Source organism: Odocoileus virginianus, chromosome 27, assembly GCF_023699985.2.
Source record: "Odocoileus virginianus isolate 20LAN1187 ecotype Illinois chromosome 27, Ovbor_1.2, whole genome shotgun sequence".
Lineage (NCBI taxonomy): Eukaryota > Metazoa > Chordata > Mammalia > Artiodactyla > Cervidae > Odocoileus > Odocoileus virginianus.
Window position 1 is genome coordinate 613,285 of NC_069700.1, and position 20,795 is coordinate 634,079.

At 46.4% G+C, this 20,795-nt stretch overlaps 1 long non-coding RNA gene across 1 annotated transcript; it reads left to right on the plus strand.

Moving 5' to 3' along the window:
* Positions 1 to 10,061: 10,061 nt before the first annotated feature.
* On the plus strand, positions 10,062 to 16,397 carry LOC139031515 (uncharacterized). The gene is made up of 4 exons (XR_011484011.1): positions 10,062 to 10,332; positions 14,657 to 14,801; positions 14,897 to 14,973; positions 15,087 to 16,397. It is a non-coding gene; the product is annotated as an uncharacterized lncRNA (long non-coding RNA).
* The last annotated feature ends 4,398 nt before the right edge of the window (positions 16,398 to 20,795 follow it).

A 20,795-nucleotide genomic window follows, 5' to 3' on the forward strand; every position in this document is an offset into this window, starting at 1 on the left:
CCATCTATTTGCCATGAACTGATGGGACCAGATGCCATGATCTTAGTTTTCTGAATGTTGAGCTTTAAGCCAACTTTTTCCCTCTCCTCTTTCACTTTCATCAAGAGGCTCTTTAGTTCTTCTTTGCTTTCTACCATAAGGGTGTTGTCATCTGCTTATCTGAGGTTATTGATATTTCTCCCAGCAATCTTGATTCCAGCTTGTGCTTCCTCCAGCCCAGTGTTTCTCATGATGTACTCTGCATATAAGTTAAATAAGCAGGGTGACAATATACAGCCTTGACATACTCCTTTTCCTATTTGGAACCAGTCTGTTGTTCCATGTTCAGTTCTCACTGTTGCTTCCTGACCTGCATACAGATTTCTCAAGAGGCAGGTCAGGTGGTCTGGTATGCCCATCTCTTTCAGAATTTTCCACAGTTTATTGTGATCCACACAGTCAAAGACTTTGGTCGTCAATTGTTCTGCCCGTAGTCTGAGTGCCCGGTCGGGAAAGAAGACTCCTCGAAACAAGGCAACTTGCAATAGGGGAATTTATTACTGACTCGAGCCAGGGCCTCCCGCCCTCACCAAGGGTGTGAGGACGAAAAAGCCCCGAGCCCCAGTTCTCTCCGGTATTTATTAGGTCAAAAAAAGCAGCAGGTAGTTGGCCCAAGCGGATTGGTTACATAGTTGCAAGGCAATTTTTGTTGGCCCAACGTGGGGCTTTCAGCTTTCCCCTGATAGATTCCCTTTTTCTTGCTAGGCACATGTTGATTGGCTAGCTCCAGGAGGCCTGATAATTATGTTACCCCGGGAAACTAGGCCCACTCCTAATCTAGGCTGCCTGTCATGGCGTTAGCCGTGACAGCCTCACACAATAAAGCACAGTCAATAAAGCAGAAATAGATGTTTTACAGGAACTCTCTTGTTTTTTTTGATGATCCAGTGGATGTTGGCAATTTGATCTCTGGTTCCTCTGCCTTTTCTAAATCCAGCTTGAACATCTGGAAGTTCATGGTTCACGTATTGTTGAAGCCTGGCTTGGAGAATTTTGAGCATTACTTTACTAATGTGTGAGATGAGTGCAATTGTGTGGTAGTTTGAGCATTCTTTGGCATTGCCTTTGGGACTGGAATGAAAACTAACCTTCTAGTCCTGTGGCCACTGCTGAGTTTTCCAAATTTGCTGGCATATTGAGTGCAGCACTTTCATAGCATCCTCTTTTAGGATTTGAAATAGCTCAACTGGAATTCCATCACCTCCACTAGCTTTGTTTGTAGTGATGCTTCCTAAGGCCCACTTAACTTCACATTCCAGGATGTCTGACTCTAGGTGAGTGACCACACCATTGCGATTACCTGGGTTGTGAAGATCTTTTTTGTACAGTTCTTCAGTGTATTCTTGCCACCTGTTCTTAATGTCTTCTGCTTCTGTTAGGTGCATACCATTTTGTCCTTTATTGAGCCCATCTTTGCATGGAATGATCCTTTGGTATCTCTAATTTTCTTGAAGAGATCTCTAGTCTTTCCCATTCTGTTGTTTTCCTCTATTTTTTTTGCACTGATCACTGAGGAAGGCTTTCTTATCTCTCCTTGCTATTCTTTGGAACTCTGCATTCAAATGGGAATATCTTTCCTTTTCTCCTTTGTTTCTGACTTCTCTTTGTTTCACAGCTATTTGTAAAGCCTCCTCAGACAGCCATTTTGCTTTTTTGCATTTCTTTTTCTTGGGGACGGTCTTGATCCCTGCCTCCTGTACAGTGTCATGAACCTCTGTCCATAGTTCATCAGGCACTCTATCAGATCTAGTCCCTTAAATCTATTTCTCACTTCCACTGTGTAATCATTAGGGATTTGATTTAGGTCATACCTGAATGCTGTAAAAACATCCTGTAATAAGGTGGCAGTAGCCTCTAATTCAGCTTGCTGAACAGAGGTTAGGCTGGATTGCCACACCTTTGTTATGGGCCCAGTATAACCATCTTTGAGAGTTTTATTTGCTTCAGTGAAATAAATAGGGGCACTAGTAAGAGGAATTGTTTTAGTAATAATAGGAATTATCCATTTGTGTTTAGCAGCAATAGTAATCAAAGGTGACTTTGGAAAATGGTTATGAACCTCACCTGTGAAATCAGCAATGTCAATTTGCCAGTCCATACTGGTAACAAATAATCTATGGATTTGCTCATTAGTGAAAGGAGGAACAATTTCATACAGAGCATAACCAGAAAGTTGTAATCTGGATCTCATTTTTGAAACAAGAAAGGAAATAAACATTATTTTCTTAGGAGTGTGGGACAAAAATCCCCATTCGAGGATTATGACAGCCTTAACCTGTGGTTGCCATAATATTCCTGTAAGGGAATCTAAAGTAAGAAGAATAAGTAGCATCTGCCTACAATGCAGGAGGCCTGGGTTCGATCCCTGGGTTGGGAAGATCCCCTGGAGAAGGAAATGACAACCCACTCCAGTACCCTTGCCTGGAAAATCTCATGGACAAAGGAGCCTGGTGGGCTACACAGTCCATGGGGCCACAAAGAGTCGGACACGACTGAGGGACTTCACTTTCACTATCACTTTTGCTAGATAGCTTGGTTCACAAGATCTAATTCCTGTTTAGTTTGTTCTGTTAGTACCTGGGGGCTATTTAAATCAGAGTCACCTTGTAGGATTTGAAATAGTTGTGTCAAAGAATGATTAGGAATTCCTAAAGATGGTCATAACCAGTTTATATCTCCTAATAATTTTTGAAAATCATTTATAGTTTTCAAGGAATCAGTTTGAATTTGTATTTTTTGTGGTTTAATAGTATTTCTTTGCAATATATATCCTAAATAGGCATATGGTTCCTGCTCTTGTAATTTATCAGCAGCAATATGTAACCCATATTCTTTTAACTTAATCTCTGTATTTAAGAAAATACATTGAAGTTCCTCCGCAGAAGGAGAAGCTAAAAGAGCATCATCCATATAATGGATAATACAGGCATGAGGGAATTGTTTTCTAATAAATTCAAGTGGTTGGGAGACATATAATTGACATAATGTAGGACTATTAAGCATTCCTTGTGGCAATACCTTCCAGTAATATCAAGACACTGGTGTTTTATTATTAATTGATGATACAGTAAAAGCAAAATGGATAGCATCAGATTCTTATAGAGGAATAGTATAGAAACAATCTTTAAGATCAATGATTTTTATTTTCCAGTTTTGTGGTATCATAGACGGTGATGGAATGCCTGGTTGTAAAGCACCCATAGGTTCAATTATAGCATTAATTTTTCTTAAATCAGTTAAAATTCTCCATTTTCCTAATTTCTTCCTAATAACAAAGACAGGAGAATTCCAAGGACTAGTAGTTGAGGCAATATGATTAAGAGACAATTGTTCCTCTACTAGCTGTTCAAGAGCCTGAACTTGTCCTGTGATAGGGCCACTGCTCTGTCCAATAGGTGCATCAGATCTCCATGTCAATTTAAGTGCTGTTTTTTGTTGTTCGGCAGTGGCCTGCACTAAAAAGCCTGTGTATTTTGAACAGCATTATATCCCATATTTCCCATGATGTGTTTAGCTTGAGAAGATATAGTAGGAATTGTTCCATAAGCTCCCCATTGCATCAATAAATCTCATCCCCATAAATTAATAGGGATATCTGCAGCTAAAGGTTGTAAAGTTGCAGGTTGTTGTTTGGGACCTGAACAGGTCAAAATATTAGTACTTTTTTGAATATTTTGCATAGTTCCAATTCCAGTTAACACAATAGGAACATCTGTTAAAGGCCAAGAAATTGGCCAATGCTTTTTAGATATTATAGAAACATCAGCTCCAGTATCTACAAGTCCTGAAAATTGCTTATTATTATTAATATCTACAGATAATGTGGGTCTAGAATCAGATACAAAAGTTTGCCAATATACCTGTTTTCCTGTACTTCCAAATCCTCCAGTTCTTTTAATATGAGATTCACTAGTAGTGACATAGGTAATAATAACAATTGAGCTATATGATCTCCTTTTATTATTTGATAAGGATACTCTGTTTTCATCATAATAGAAATTTCGCCCTCATAATCTTTACCTATAATCTCCATTAGGATTTGAACTCCCTTACTTGTTAAACTACTGTGTCCTAATAATAATCCCACACTTGCTTTAGGTATTGGACCTTTAATTCCAGTAGGGATTTTATAAATTCCCATAGCTGGCATAAGAAGTAAATTATCAATGGCAGGGATATCTAATGCTGAGCTCCCAGATGTTGCAGGAAGGAAGTTGGCAACCCGGGTGTATGGTTTGGAAGGGCTGGACGAGGTTGCTGTTCGCTGGCTGGGTACACCGAAGAAACAACGTTCCAGGTTTGTTGAGAGCTCACATTGTTTGATGGTCCCTGAGTGGGGCCCTTCTTCCAGTTTCCTGACAAAGGGGATCCATTTTTATGAAATTTAGATCTACACTGATTAGCCCAATGATTGCCCTTATTACAGTGAGGGCATAATCCAAGTGTCTTTTCATTTGTGGGAGTAGGCTTATTAGGTATATTTTTATTAGTCTTGCAATTTTTCTGCACATGTCCTCTCTTACCACAACTGAAACATTTAACCTGCTGATTCACTTGTTGTTTCAAGTCCGTAATGGCTTGAGACAACATTTGCATCTTATAGGGTTCTGATCCAATATCATGACAAGCCTTAATATAATCCTCTAGAGGCTTTCCTTGTGCTTTGAGAGGCTGTAAAACCTTTTGACATTCTGAATTTGCATTATCATAGACAAGCATCAGGAAATGGCAACCCACTCCAGTACACTTGCCTGGAAAATCCCATGGACAGAGAAGGCTGGTAGGCTACAGTCTATGGGGTCACAAAGAGTCGGACACAACTGAGCAACTTGACTTAATTCAGTTTGAGCAACAGTTTTCACCAAACTTGGTTTTAATTGGGTGATAAAATCAGTATAATGTTCTCCATTAGATTATTTTACATTGACAAAAGAAGGATGAGCCTGTCCTGGGGGGCTATCCTTTTCCCATGCTCTAAGACAAATAAATCTAATTTGACTTAAAAGTTGATCATCGGATTGTAGTTGTCTCTGAACCCCTTGATACCCCCCTGACCCCATTAATTGCTCCACGGTAATATTAAGAGGTGGATTCGTCGCTGTATTTCTTTGAGCCTGTTGAGAGGCTTCATCTTGCCTCCATGTTCGGAACTGCAAAAATTCCAAAGTGGATAAGCAAGTTCTAGCGATCATTTCCCAATCATATGGAATGAGTCATTCAGACTGAGCCAACCCCTGAATAAGACCTGTGGTGTAAGGGGATGTAGTTACATATTGTGTGCATGCCTGTTTAATCTCCATATTAGTTTTTAAAGAGAGAGGCGTACGCTCAAATTGTACCCCGCCTTGTGGAAGCTGAGCCTTAGGGGGCACCTCAGTCATGGTAACAGGCAAAACCAAAGCATTAGGGTCACCTGCTCGCCTCTCTGCTCCTGCAGCTTGTTGAAAAGATGAGAGCAGGTATAGATGTCTTTGGTATTGTGACCGTGGCTCTAAATACCCCATCATCCCATGGTGTATCGGGATCTTCCAAAGGATTATATTTCCCTTTATCCAGATTTTCATAAATATGAGGTGGCCGGACAGGTGATTCCTGAGATGCAGGAAGAGCAGGAGTATCAGATTCTGAATCAGAAGAGTCAGACCGTTCAGATGGTAAAGGAGCCAAAGTGATAAAATAAGGTTAAACAGAGACCACACACTCAAAGGAATGGGGTCCCCAGACTGATAGGCTCAACGCAAACCACGCATTACTTCTTTCCACTCATTAAGACGCAAGTCCCTTTTTCTGGGTCCAACCAGTGCCCATGCTTATGAATTGCCTGAAATAATTCCTGAAAATTTGTTCTTTCACTTTCACTCCAGAGCTATGTAGCAAGGTTTTAGAAGCACCGTATAGTCAGCATGCTTGGAAGGAGCTTGCTCCGTTGTGTCCCTGATCGACAAATCCAGGGGGTGTACTCACCAAACACTTTCACTGCCCTCCGATCTCTCGGCTGGAATTCCCTGCATCTTCTGGCAAAAGGAGAGCCTCAAAGTCTACTTGCACCCACCCTCAGGTCCCTGTTTGGGCGTCAAACGTCAGAACCAGCCCAACAACGACCCGACCTGAGGGAACGGTGCCGCAGGAGAGTAAAGAGAAAGAAGACTCAGAAATAAAGTGGGGATCAGGGGGCTGATGCCACCCGTAGGCAGAAGCCCAGATCCTAATCCTCACATGTCTTTGATTGTGACATCTGCTTCCTTGTTCATGCTCTAGAGATATCTGTTCTTTACAATCTCAGATCGGGGATGAAGACATACAACGCACAGTCCTCGGTGTTGAATCTTCAGGCCTTTCATGACTTTGTTTAGCCTTTTGGCTAGTGATGCCCTGTCTCAGTGACTCTCTAAAGGCTCTGGTTAAGGGGACAGTCACTAATGGTTTTCCATCAGTCACCCAGCCCTTCACCTGGGGGTGATGAGAAAGTCATTCTTATTTTTCAAAGAAGCCCCGTTAGTTATAGTACAGGCCTGCGCAGAGCGTACTCCCTTCATTTACCCTGCCATGTTCTCGAGTGATATGCAGCCTGGTTGGAAGCGCTCGCCTCTCGGAGCAGGTCTGAGCTGAGCACTGGGGTCAGAGGAAGGGCAGAGAGCCTGCAGACGGGTGGCCGCGGTTGCCTGGCTCCCCTCTTCTCGCTTTCTGCTCCAGAAAGTGGCAGGTTCCAGAAACCATGCAGATTTGGGGCAAGGAGGCACTGACCGCAGGTCCTGGGGGTGGAAAATTTGGACAACAAGGGACTTCCCAGATGGCGCTCGTGGTAAGGAAACTGCCTGCCGTTGCAGGAGATGTTAGAGATCCGGGTTCCATCCCTGGGTTGGCAACATTCCCTGGAGAAGGAAATGGCAACCCACTCCAGGATTCTTGCCTGGAGAATCCCATGGACAGAGGAGGCTGGCGGGCTACAGTCCATGGGGTTGCAGAGACTTGGATGTGACTGAAGCGACTTAGCATGCACACACGTGCTGAAGGGTGTGAGTGTTCTCTAGGGAAGCAGAACCAGCAGGACGTGTGTGTGCACAGAGAGCGGGCTTAGGGAAGTGGCTCCTGCAGTCGTGAAGCTCCGTAAGCCGGATATCTGCAAGGCGGGCTGGAGCTGGAGGCCTCCCAGAGTGTGTCAGCCTGAGGCAGGGGCGGTCGCGGGCAAGATTCCTTCTTGTTCTGGGACGTGTTCGGGCCTTCAGCTAATCTGATGAGGCCCACCCACATTATGTAGGGCAATCCGCTTTACTCAAAGTCTACTGATTTCAATGCTAATCTTATCCCAAAAACTCCTACACAGAAACATCCAGAATGACGTTTGACCACACGTCTGGACACCACGGCCCAGCCATGCTGACAGATGAAATTAGCTGTCACAGCCGGCACCAGGAAGCACTCAGGATGTGTGTGCAGCGGTCACTGGTTGGACAGCTGTGGGCCTTCAGCTCGGGAGTCACTGGCCATCAGTCAGGAGCAGGCCGCGCTCTGGGGCCGGGGCGGCAGAAGACTGCCTTCCCCCATGTCTGTGTATCACAGCACATCTCCCAGGACAGGCTCCCCGTGGCTTCCTGGAGATGGCCCACAGGAGTGCATGTGTCCGCGAACATGAAGACATGGCGAGTGGCCTCCGGGTCCAGGGCCGGAGAACAGCAGGGCAGGAGGCAGGACCTGACGGAGTGTCCAGCCTCCTGCCCCCGCGTGATCCCAGGCTGCCCTGGGTCAAGGCCCACAGTGGTCATGGGCTGGCCCGGGCCCACGGAGCAGCCTGGCTCTGTATCAGGTTACGGTTGCACCAATTTGCTCTTTATGCGGCTATTTCATCAGCTCTGTTTAGGGCGCTTAGCGATGTGATATAGACACATGTGTGAACATAGATACACTGATTGAATGAATTATGCAGAAGGAATTTTTGTGGCTAATCTCACACCTGAAATAACTCACGTCCTCCTCTCCTCACTCGGCCAGCCAAGCCCTGGAGCGCTGCCCCTTCACCTCCCAGGTCCTCCTTCCTCCCCCTCCCACCTTGCCCTGTGTCACTCTTAACCTGGATCCCACAGCAGTTTCCCAACAGGTCTGCCTCCCAGCCAGCTCCAGCTCTGGCAGGGAGCTTTTTATTTTTTTTTTTAAATCAGAAAACAATTTAATGCTTTTTCTTTCAATAACGAAACGTGAATAAATTTCAATTTAATTTACTCTCTTAAAATATTATCAGAAACTAATCTTTACACTGTTTCAGTTCTATTAGTTTATAAGGTTTCACACCTCACTGGTAAATTCATTTTTATTTTAAAAATCATATATTTTACTCATCAGGTACATGATTAAATATTATTATACAGCAGTTTTCTTTTTTTTTCCAGTTTCGCTTTTTAAAATTTAATTAATTTACTTATTTCAATTGGAGGCTAATTACTTTATAATATTGTGGTGGTTCTTGCCATGCATCGACATGAATCAATATAAGGTTGACACCCCCTGCCCCCCGGCCGCTTTGGAGCATCTCTCAGAGCTGTCTGAGATGCTGCCTCCGGGGCCGCGGTCCTCATTTTGCCCCAAATAAAACTTAGCTTGCAGCTCTCAAGTTAAGTTCTCTTTTTAGTCAACACAAGCAAAACCCCCCAGTCAGCCCCTCTCACCCTGCACAGTGCCGTCCTGGGAGCTTCCAGTCCCCCTGGCCTGAGCGACACCCTCGGTCCTCAGCTCCCGAAGACCTCGCCCGTCTCTGCAGGACCCGTGTGTCCTTATAGCCCCCATCCCAGCACCGTCTCTGCCTTGTCATCGACATGGGATGAGTGCTGGTCACGCTGCTTCATTACAAATAAATAGAGAAAGAAATCGGGAAAGCACCGTTTCACAGAAATGAATGAAGTAGATACTGACTTTTCACCATTTTTAATGAAAATCTTAAATATTGTATAAATCCTCTGCTTGAAACAGGATATTCCTTGGAAGGACTGAGGCTGAAGCTGAAACTCCATACTTTAGCCCCCTGATGCGAAGAACTAACTCATTAGAAAAGACTCTGACGATGGGCAAGATTGAAGGCAGGAGAAGGGGACGACAGAGGATGAGATGGCATCACAGACTCACTGGACATAAGTTTGAGCAAGCTCTGGGAGTTGGTGATGGACAGGGAGACCTGGCGTGCCGCAGTCCATGGGATTGCAAAGAGTCTGAAACGACCAAGCGACTGAACTACCGAACTGAACTGAGCTGCTTGAAAAAGCGTGAACTGAACGCGCTCCGGGCGCTCCCTGGCATGCGGCGCCTCCCTGGCAGCTCTGAGCGGGCGTGCGATGCCACCCTCGGCCCCTCCTGAAGGGTCTGTGGCCTCCCTTCTGCCACCGCTGTACGGTGGCCCTTGCTGGCCCATGTTTTCTTCTGATGCGTTATTCCTGTCGCAGAGCACCGGGCACGTGGGATCCTCCTGGAGCAGGGAGCAAACTTGTGTCCCCTTCCTTGACAGGCGGATTCTTAACTCTTGGACCACCAGGGAAGTCCCCAATAAATTCTTAATTATTTAAAAAATAACTTAAAAAAGAACTAAATTCCAAAGAAATAGCCTAAGCTGTTCTCCGTCCGGTCTCTGCCACCCACAGCGAGAAAAGCTGTGACCAATGCTGTGTCCTCACCACTGGGACCGGGACTTGCCCTGAGTCAGGGGGAGTTTGAATCACTTCTCCGAGGCATTTCCTCTGGGCTCCTCTGGTCAGCGTCCACCTTGCTTTGCCTGGCTCTGAGTCCACATCTGCTCCTCTCTGGGTCCTCCGCTGTGGGCGTGCCCATCTCTTAGCCAAGTTGGGTGCCAGCAGAGAGGCCTCTGGGTGGGTGTGCATCACCCAGGATGGGGTGGTGCCCCTCTGTTTCTGAGCCCCGAGGAGGCTTTCCGTGCAGAGGTGGTCAGGACGGTCTCCTTGACCTGGAGAACGAGGACTCTGTAACCGGTTTCTCTCTTACCCACGCAGGACTCAGCCCTCCTCGCTCCGGCTGTGGTCTTCACCTTGCAGAGTCTGTCCTCGGGAGACAGACCCCAGCGCTCAGCCTGGGGTCCATCTGTCTCCTGCCTCGGGCCTGGGGTAACAGCCTCCAGGGTGCTGAGTGGGGACCTGGCTGGGAGACAGCAGCCGCAGGGATCAGGAGGGAAGTGACACAGCCCAGGAAGTTCTCACATGGAACCCACCCTTGAATTAACAAAACATGGTTCTGGGCTAAACTGGAAAAAGTTGGGGAAAATGCTGAATGATGAGTGACCCACCTTGAAAGAAGTTGGTAAGTCAGGTCGGAAGGGCATCTCCGGTGGCTCAGCGGTAAAGAATCCACCTGCAATGCAGGAGCTGAAGGAAATGCAGGTTCCACCTCTGGATCAGGAAGGTCCCCTGGAGCAGGACATGGCAACCCACTCCAGCAATCTGGCCTGGAGAATCCCATGGACAGAGGAGCCGGGGGGACTACAGTCCATGGGGTCGCAAAGAGTCGGACACGACTGAGTGACTTAGCACATACACACACAAGGCAGGTCTGAAGTCTGGGCAGAAGCCTGGGGGTCCAGGTGGGAGGCTACAGACGGGGGAGCTGGGCCTCACAGGGACCGACACCTGGATCTGAGTCGGGTGACCCGGCCTCGGTGCAGCCGATGGCAGGAGGCCCCAGCTCCATCCCAGTAAAGCCTGGAGAGGAGGAGCCTGAGAGGCAAGTCCCTCCTAGCTTCTGAGAGCAAGGGGCCGGTTCCGAGATCTATGGAACATATTCCAGTGCTGGTAAAGGCACTGTTCAGTATTATTATATACATTATATTCAAACTTAAATTGTATATTATAAACATGGACCACAGTCTTGTCTAACTCAGTGAAACTAAGCCATGCCATGTAGGGCCTCCTAAGACTAACGGGTCATGGTGGAGAATTCTGCAAAAACGTGGTCCGCTAGGGAAGGGAAAGGCAAACCACCTCAGTATTCTTGCCTTGAGAACCCTATGAACAGTATGAGAAGGTGAAAAGATAGGACACTGAAAGATGAACTCCCCAGGTTGGTAGGAGCCCAATATGCTACTGGGGATCAGTGGAGAAATAACTCCAGAAAGAATGAAGAGATGGAGCCAAAGCAAAAACAACACCCAGCTGTGGATGTGACCGTGATGGAAGCAAAGTCTGATGCTGTAGAGAGCAATATTGCATAGGAACCTGGAATGTTAGGTCCATGAATCAAGGTAAATTTGAAGTTGTCAAACAGGAGATGGCAAAAGTGAACATGGACATCTTAGGAATCAGTGAACTAAAATGGACTGGAATGGGTGAATTTAACTCAGATGACCATTATATCTACTACCTTGGGCAAGAATCCCTTAGAAGAAATGGAGTAGCCATCATAGTCAACAAAAGAGTCTGAAATGCAGTACTTGGATGCAATCTCAAAAATGACAGAATGATCTCTGTTCGTTTCCAAGGCAAACCATTCAATATCACAGTAATCCAAGTTTATGCCCTGACCAGGAATACTAAAGAAGCTGAAGTTGAATGATTCTTTGAAGACCTACAAGACTTTTTAGAACTAACACTGAAGAAAGATGTCCTTTTCATTATAGGGGACTGGAATGCAAAAGTAGGAAGTCAAGAAATACCCAGAGAAACAGGCAAATTTGGCCTTGGAGTACAGAATGAAGGAGGGCAAAGGTTAATAGAATTCTGCCAAGACAATGCACTGGTCATAGCAAACACCCTCTTCCAACAACACAAGATACGAGTCTACACATGGACATCACCAAATGGTGAATACCGAAAGCAGATTGATTGTATTCTTTGCAGCCAACGATGAAGAAGCTCCACACAGTCAGCAAAAACAAGACTGGGAGCTGACTGTGGCTCAGATCATGAACTCCTTGTTGCCAAATTCAGACTTAAATTGAAGAAAGTAGGGAAAACCACTAGACCATTCATGTATGACCTAAGTCGAACCCTTACAATTATACAGTGGAAGTGACAAATAGATTCAAGGGATTAGATCTGATAGAGTGCCTGATGAACTACAGACAGAGGTTCATGACATTGTATAGGAGGCAGGGATCAAGACCGTCACCAAGAAAAAGAAATGCAAAAAAGCCAAAATGATTGTCTGAGGAGGCCTTACAAATAGTTGAGTAACAAAGAGAAGCAAAGGAGAAAAGGAAAGGTATATCCATTTGAATGCAGAGTTGCAAAGAATAGCAAGGAGAGATAAGAAAGACTTCCTCAGTGACCAATGCAAAGAAATAGAGGAAAATTATAGAATGGGAAAGACTAGAGATCTCTTCAAGAAGATTAGAGATACCAAAGGAACATTTCATGCAAAGATGGGTTGGATAAAGGACAGAAATCATATAGACTTAACAGAAGCAGAAGATATTAAGAAGAGGTGGCAACATTACTTAGAAGAACTGTACAAAAAAGATCTTCATGACCCATATAACCATGATGCTGTGATCACTCATCTAAAGCCAGACATCCTGGAATGTTAAGTCAATGTGGGCCTTAGGAAGCATCACTACAAACAAAGCTAGTGAATGTGATGGAATTCCAGTTGAGCTATTTCAAATCCTGAAAGATGATGCTGTGAAAATGCTGCACTCAATATGCCAGCAAATTTGGAAAACTCAGCAGTGGCCACAGGACTGGAAAAGATCAGTTTTCATTCCAATCCCAAAGAAAGGGAATGCCAAAGATTGTTCAAACTACCGCACAATTGCACTCATCTCACACACTAGCAAAGTAATGCTCAAAATTCTCCAACCTAGGCTTCGATAGTATGTGAACCATGAATTTCCAGATACTCAAGCTGGATTTAGAAAAGGCAGAGGAACCAGAGATCAAATTGCCAACATCCACTGGATCATTGAAAAAGCAAGAGAGTTCCAGAAAAACATCGACTTCAGCTTTATTGACTATGCCAAGCCTTTGACTGTGTGAATCATGACAAACTGGAAAATTGTGAAAGCGATGGAAATACCAGACCACCTGACCTGCCTCCTGAGAAATCTGTATGCAGGTCAGGAGGCAACATTTAGAACTGGACATGGAACAACAGACTGGTTCCAGATAGGAAAAGGAGTATGTCAAGGCTGTATATTGTCACCCTGCTTATTTAACTTATATGCAGAGTACTTCATGTGAAATGCCAGGTTGGATGAAGCATAAGCTGGAATCAAGATTGCCAGGAGAAATTTCAATAACCTCAGATACATAGATAACACCACTCTTATGGCAGAAAGCGAAGAAGAACTAAAGGACCTCTTGATGAAAGTGAAAGAAGAGAGTGAAAAAGTTGATTTAAAACTCAACATTCACAGAACTAAGATCACGGCATCCATTCTTTTCACTTCACGGCAAATAGATGGGGAAACAATGGAAACAGTGACAGACTACAGATGGTGACTGCAGCCATGAAATTAAAAGACACTTGCTCCTTGAAGAACAGCTATGACTAACCTAAACAGCATATTAAAAAGCAGAGACATTACTTTGCCAACAAAGGTCCATCTAGTCAAAGCTATGGCTTTTCCAGTAGTCATGTATGGGTGTGAGAGTTGGACTATAAAGAAAGCTGAGCATTGAGGAATTTGTGGTTTTGAACTGTGGTGTTGGAGAAGACTCTTCCAAGTCCCTTGGACTGCAAGGAGATGAAACCAGTCCATCCTGAAGGAAATCAGTCCTGAATATTCATTGGATGGACTGATGCTGAAGCTGAAACTCCAGTACTTGGCCACCTGATGTGAAGAATGACTCATTGGAAAAGACCCTGATGCTGGGAAAGATTGAAGGCAGGAGGAGAAGGGGATGATCGAGGATGAGATAATTGGATGGCATCACTGACTCAAAGGACATGAGTTTGAGTCAGCTCTGAGAGCTGGTGATGCACGGGAAAGCCTGGTGTGCTGCAGGCCATGGGGCCGCAAAGAATCGGACCCGACTGAGCGACTGACGCGAATAAGCTTGTCTCCTACATGTGTATTTATTTGTTTATTTTTAATTGTATTTGTTTTTTGTTGTTATTTTAGAGAGATTGGTTTTTGTCTGTGCCGGGTCTTTGATGCTGCACTGGGACTTTCTGCAGCTGCAGCGAGCCGGGGCCACCCTCCTTGCGGTGGCTCCTCTTGCTGGGGAGCGCCTTGGCCTGTTCCGCCCTGCAACAGCTCCCAGGGGCTGTCCTAGTTCTGCGCGAGTGCCAGGCCTGGGCCCATCCCCGTGTGCTCCTAACCACGCAGAGGCAGAGCCGCCCTGTCTCAGAGTGCAGCAGAGAGCTGCCCTTCCCACCGTCTGGCTGAAGATGCCTTTGGGGTGGGGAGGAGCCAGCGTCCAGACGGAAAGATGTGGACAGAAGGTGCCCTGAGTTTGCAAGGTCTGAACCCTCGAGGCATAAAGACATGTTTGTTGGGAACCGGTGGTGAATCACAGGGGCAAAGAGTGGGAGAAGTTCCCACGGCTTTTCTGTGCAGTTCTTTCACAGTCATGTGATAGGATTTGAATGAAGTGGGAGTTTATTGGCAGGTTCTGAAGGAGAGAGACGAGGTTGTTATTTCAGGCAGCCGGTAATCTTCTCTGTACATGGTGTTTTTTTTCTTTAGGGATTACAAAATACTTCACAAATACTAAGTTGCCAGACAGTCACAAATCCTTGGAGAATCTACCTGAAATGAAGAATACAGAGTAATGGTTTGAGACGAACGCACTAGGCCCTCTACCCACGCCCACCCACCCCCAAGAGGAACAGTGAGTGACAGGGGAAGCCTTCCTTCTTCCCGGGGGGTTTTGATGGGGGCCTCGGAGCTCCCACCCAAGGAACACCACCTTTCATATGCTTCCAGATGCTGAAGTCCAGGTGGGTCTCGCTAGCAGCTAGATTGATGCTCCATTTCGGAAAGAAATCCTGCAACCTCTCTAGGTAATGCTGCTCATATAGAAATATGTGCTCTTTTTTTTTTCTAGAAAAATCTTTATTTTATGTACAAATACACACTTTGATGTAAGTTTACACATTTACAAATTGTTCTTCAGGAGACAGGAGAAAGAATCATTGACCACAGAGCTGGAGAAGCCCTGAGCTGCTCAGAGAACAAAAGCGGGAGCAAGCGGGGGGAGCTGGGAAGGAGCTGTCAGTCTGAGCGCTCCTGGTTGTCAGGAGGCCTGGGTTCCGAATTTGACTCCAGCTTGAGGCCCAGACGGAATAGGCAGAGGCAGCACGGCTTGACAGCTCGATTTAGCAAAGGATGCCACCGCTGATGAAGACACCAACCAACGCCGCTCTCAGCTGAAACTGGGTCACATCCCTATGACCTCTTCATCTCTTTTTTTAAGAGTTCTTTGATTTCTTCTGCAGTGCACATCCTCAGCAGCAAAAACACAGTGATGAAAACTTGAGGTCTCCTAGGGGAACCGTGAACTCCGCAAAGGCTCTTTCCCTGCAAAGAAGAGGGTTCAGAGAAAGACTTGGGGTTAAATCTGACTCTGCTCCCTGGTCCTTGTGAGACCCCAGCCAAGCTCTGTAACCCCAGCGTTGGTTTTCACTGATCTGTAAAACAGGGACAAGAGTAATTACTATAATTATGTATAATGTACAATTCTATACATGAAATTATCAAACATAAATGTTAAATGCGATTATATCATACGTAAAATTTATAGATGCAATTAGAAAACAAAATGTTATTTAAAATAATTATATATATACGTGCCCAGCTATTAAGTCATGTCTGACTCTTTGCGACCCCATGGACTAGAGCCCTCCTCTGTCCATGGGATTTCCCAGGCAAGACTACTGGAATGGGTTGTCATTTCCTCCTCCAGGGGATCTTCCCGACTCAGGGGTCGAACCCACATCTCCTGCATCTCCTGCATTGGTGAATAGAGTTCTTTACTACTGTGCCACCTGGGAAGCCCATAAGCGTGAAGACACTTATGATATTTTAACTATATATGTAACTGTAAATAAAATAATTGCCTAGAAGAGTTAATGTTAGCAATGATCATTTGGTTATTTGTTAATGAAATAATACCATACGTCACAAGGTTGGCTTATCCCAGGCTTAACAAATCAACCTGATAGAAACTGATCACTTTTGGGGAAGAAGAATGATGTGTGCTCATGTTTGGGACATGCGCATCAGGGGTCATCTCAGTGACAGAGATGCTCCGGAGAGCAAGGACTGCCTAGGCGTGGGAAACCTCTCCCCCTCCCCAGTGGCCCAGATGGCATAGAATCTGCCTGAAATGCAGGAGATGCAGGTTTGATCCCTGGGTCGGGGGGATCCCCTGGAGAAGGAAATGGCAACCCGCTCCAGTATTCTTGCCTGGGACATCCCATGGAGGAAGGAGCCTGGCGGGTGGCAGTCTTTTGGGGGGTGGGGTGAGGGGGAATTTTCCTTTGGACAGGACCACCCCCTCAGTTGCTGGCATCTGAAATAAAGCAAGCTTTCCTTTTCACCAGCCTGGTCTTTCTATTAGCTCTTGAGCAGCAAGCCGCTGGACCCCACTTTGGGTAACACAGTGACTTCAGACAATTTGGATTTTCCTTCAAGCTGTGGCTTGGGTAGGCAGCACACAGTCGACCATTGAAAAAAGAAAAGAATTGGAGAAGAGTGCAAATAATTGGTCGTTATCAACATGGTGCCTCCTGGGGTCCTTCTTGGGTCTTGACTGTGTATTTAGAAGAAAAAGCTGCAGTCTCCCAAGAGAACAAGCAGAAGCTGGTGTCATTTCACAGTGTACTGTGTTAATCTTGTCGGGCTTGGAGAGATGATCCACGCCCTTCACCTTGCACCCCTGCACCTCACCAGGAGCACTCAGGGGAAGGCACGGTAATGATCTCTAGTTTCTTTGGAGGAATTAGATGTGACCTCAGGACTCACTCTACCCCTTTATAACTGTACGTCATGACTGGAACATAATTCCTATTACGCAGTGTGTGTTCAACTCTGTGACCCCGTGGACTGCAGCATACCATGCTTTCATGTCCTTCACTGTCTCCGTGAGTTTGTTAAACTCACATCCATCGAGTCGGTGATGCCATCCAACCATCTCATCCTCTGTCGTCCCCTTCTCCTCCCCTCAATCTTTCCCAGCACCAGGGTCTTTTTCAATGAATCAGCTCTTCGCATCACGTGGCCAAAGTATTGGAGCTTCAGCTTCAGCATCAGTTCTTCCAATGAATATTCAGGACTGATCTCCTTTAGGATGGACTGGTTGGATCTCCTTGCAGTCCAAGGGGCTCTCAAGAGTCTTCTCCAGCACCACAGTTCAAAAGCATCAATTCTTTGGTGCTTAGCCTTCTTTGTGCAAAGGTCCAACTCCCACATCTGTACATGACTATTGCAAAAACAATAGTAGTTCCAATATTGGAAAAACAGGTGTAGGTGTAGTCTTTCTCAACTAAGCTTTTGTAGTCTTCTTAAAGTCTTGCGTGTTTTTAAACAATACTGCTATATGTAAATATCTGGACCCTTCCCCAACCATCATGGTTGAGAATCTGAAGTCCAGAGCCAGCAAAATCAGGAAGAGAGCCTCCACTGAGAGTTCTTAAGGTTTCCTACTCCTGTTGAGGAGAATTGCACATTTCTACAATGCAGGTGACAAGTCAGAGACAAAGATGTGACCACACAGTGGGAGGGAATGGCACCAATGTCAGGGAAAGGGCTTGGTACATCGAGGGTCAAAGAATGCAAGGTCAAGAAGAGCCACCTCGTCCACATCTGGGTCAAGTTTTCAGAGTGCTGGGATGTGTTATTCTTTCTGAGCTCCAATTTTGGCCTGGTTTCCATTTTCTGGGCTCTGGCCCCTGAAACCTTTCATCCCAGAGCAGAGACTAATTAAACTACACAGAAGCAAAAGCACAAATTATGATTCCAAAGAGTCCAATAAATGCCACAGGACTGTTCAGGGGCTTTTCTGATAACTTTTTGTCTCTATGTTGTTGTTTATCTGTAATAAACATTATTCTTGTGACAAAGACATGGGAGTTTTACTTATTTTCCTTATATCGTTCCAAAGCTAGCTTCAGACACTCTTTTCTTTCCTTTTTTTTTTTTTTTTTTGATGCAAATTTTGGTGAAGTTACTAATCCATTTAGTCTGTCTTCCTGGAGTGGTTTTCAGATTTTCAGATAAAGCACTTTCATTTCCTTCTGCTTTGAGGCTCTTGTGCTCACGAGCTTGCGTGTTCAGTCATGGCCGACTCTTTGCGACCCCATGGACTGTAGCCCACCAGACTCCTCTGTCCATGGGATTTCCCGGGCAAGAATACTAGAGTGTGTGGCCGTGTCCTCCTCCTGGGGATCTTCCCTATCGAGGGATCGAATCCTGGTCTCTTGCATTGGCAGGTGAATTTTTTATCCCTAGAACCACCCCGGAAGCCCGAGGCTCTCAGTACAGTATTTTAAGTGTTATTTACGTCAAAATCACAAACTGGTTGGCCCTCCCTTCTTGGGCTGATTCTCCCTGGCCTCCTCCATGGGGAGCTAGTGGTTTCCCGACGAGAATTCTCAGGGTGCAGTACCGCAGTGCTGGGGGAGGGGGCATGCGGTGGGAGCACTGGGGGTGGGGGTAGGAGAGAGGGGTGGAGGGGCGCAGCCACAGGCCAGCCAGGACGAGACTCGGCTGTCTGAGCTCCTTTCCCTATTCCTGGTGCTTTAAATTCCACTTTTATCCCGAGGCAGGACACCTGCTTCCCAGCACACGATATGATTATTTTGCAAAGCCCCGTGGACTCCAGAGAGCTGCAATTAAGGAGCAGGAGATTCCTGTTGAGATGATTGGAAGGTGGTGGTGGAGACCTGGGAGCTGAATACTTTGTAGATCATTTATCCGCACAGTTTCCTCTTCAAACGCATCTTCCTTGCTGAGAGCACTTTGTTTCCGGAGGGCAAAGAGCAATTTCGGGTGGAAGCGTGGCTTGGATCCACCTGAGATTTCCACACACTGTTGCTGGCCAGCCCTGTGGCCCAGCGTCCCCTGCTCAGAGCCTGACTCCGCGGGGCCTACCCACCCAGGGCTCCGCTGGGCCGCTGGGAGCAGTTACTGTGGAACCCAAAGCCGCTTGCTTTTCTGCCCTCTGTGCCCGGAGGGTACGGAGGAGACTTCTGCGCCCCACTGCGTCTCTGCCTCCGCTAACTGCACGCGTCACCCTGCGCGGTCACTGCCTCGGTTTCTCCTGTCTCCCTTGGCCACGTGGGCACACTCCCAGCCCTTCTGCAGCCTTCCTAGAGGCCGGCCCCTGCAGGCTTCAGGTGTTTCCACTGTGTCGTCACTGCCTTTCTGCTGTCCCCTCTCACCAGCTGAAGGTGACAGCTCTGCCACCCTATCCAGGGCCTGGCATTTCATAGTGTCTCTCAGTCGTGTCCAACTCTTTGTGACCCCGTGGACTGTGGCCTACCAGGCTCCTCTGTCCCTGGGATTCTCCCAGGCAAGAATACTGGAGTGGCTAGCCATTCCCTTCTCCAGGGGATCTTCCTGACCCAGAGATCAAACCCTGGTGTCCCGTATTGCTAGGAGATTCTTTATTGTCTGAGGCACCAGGGCATTTCATAGGCCCTCAATAAATAGAATTGGCATTTAGAAAGCAGTCTGATATTATCTTTCTTCCTCTCTCTTTGACTCCAGTTATCACGACGGGGGTAATGGGGTGAAGGGCAGATTTTAATAAGCCTGGTTCTCCCAGGTGGTCAGAGCTTTTAGCAAGAGCAGATGTCACAAAATGTTCTTCCATTTATGCAGCTGCTCTCTATGGTGAATTCCCACAGGAGGTGTTTTTCTTAAGGACTGGATTGGGGGACATCTGAGTAGCACCACGCAAGGTCACTCCCAGGACCACCCTTCATGCCAAGTCCAAGTTTCTAGACTCAAAAGCCTCCTGAATGTGCCATGTGGGCGAGGAGTCCCACCCACGTGTGGCTCGATGCTTATCTCTAGCAGGTTCCCTTCACCCAGTGAGCACACAGATGCAGGAGACAAGAGAGACTCCCAAGCGCTCTTTGGATTATTGGATCCCAGAGTTGGATGAATCAGACTTAGCTTGTGTGCTGAGAACCTCGACGTTTACTGCAGCCAAATCTCTATGCAGATGTGTCCTAGCATCGCCATGGAAACATCCCTTCACCAGCACATAATGAGATGGTAATGAAAGATGGGATACAAGGAAATGAAACAGAAGAGCAGTGCCGGCCGTTGAAGGAGGAAGCAAGCGGAGGGCCGAAGAGCAGCAGTCGGTTATAGCACAGTCAAGGGTTAAGGCTGGGAACTGGTGTACTATAGATTTAAAGAGTATTGGAGGCCTATCCCCGTTGACTGCTGTGAATATCAGTAAGGGGGAAAAGGAAGAAAATGAAGTCGCTCAGTCGTGTCTGACTCTTTGCGACCCTGTGGACTGTAGGCCACCAGGCTCCTCTGTCCATGGGATTCTCCAGGCAAGAATACTGGAGTGGGCTGCCATTTCCTTCTCCAGGGGATCTTCCTGACCCAGGGATCCAGTCCAGGTCTCCCGCACTGCAGACAGACGCTTTACTGTCTGAGCCATCAGGCGCCTAGTAAGGGGAAAGTTCATGAAAATGGGGTCTGGAGGCCAGAGGGGGAGCTCTCATTCACCTAACCTTCCTGTCAATACAGATCCCACCAGGAAGAGAGGGGTACCTTGCACCGCAAGCAGGAAGAGGCATGGCTTTCCTACCCAGCAGGAAGGAAGATTTTCTCCTGGACCGGCAACAGCTCAGCCAATGAC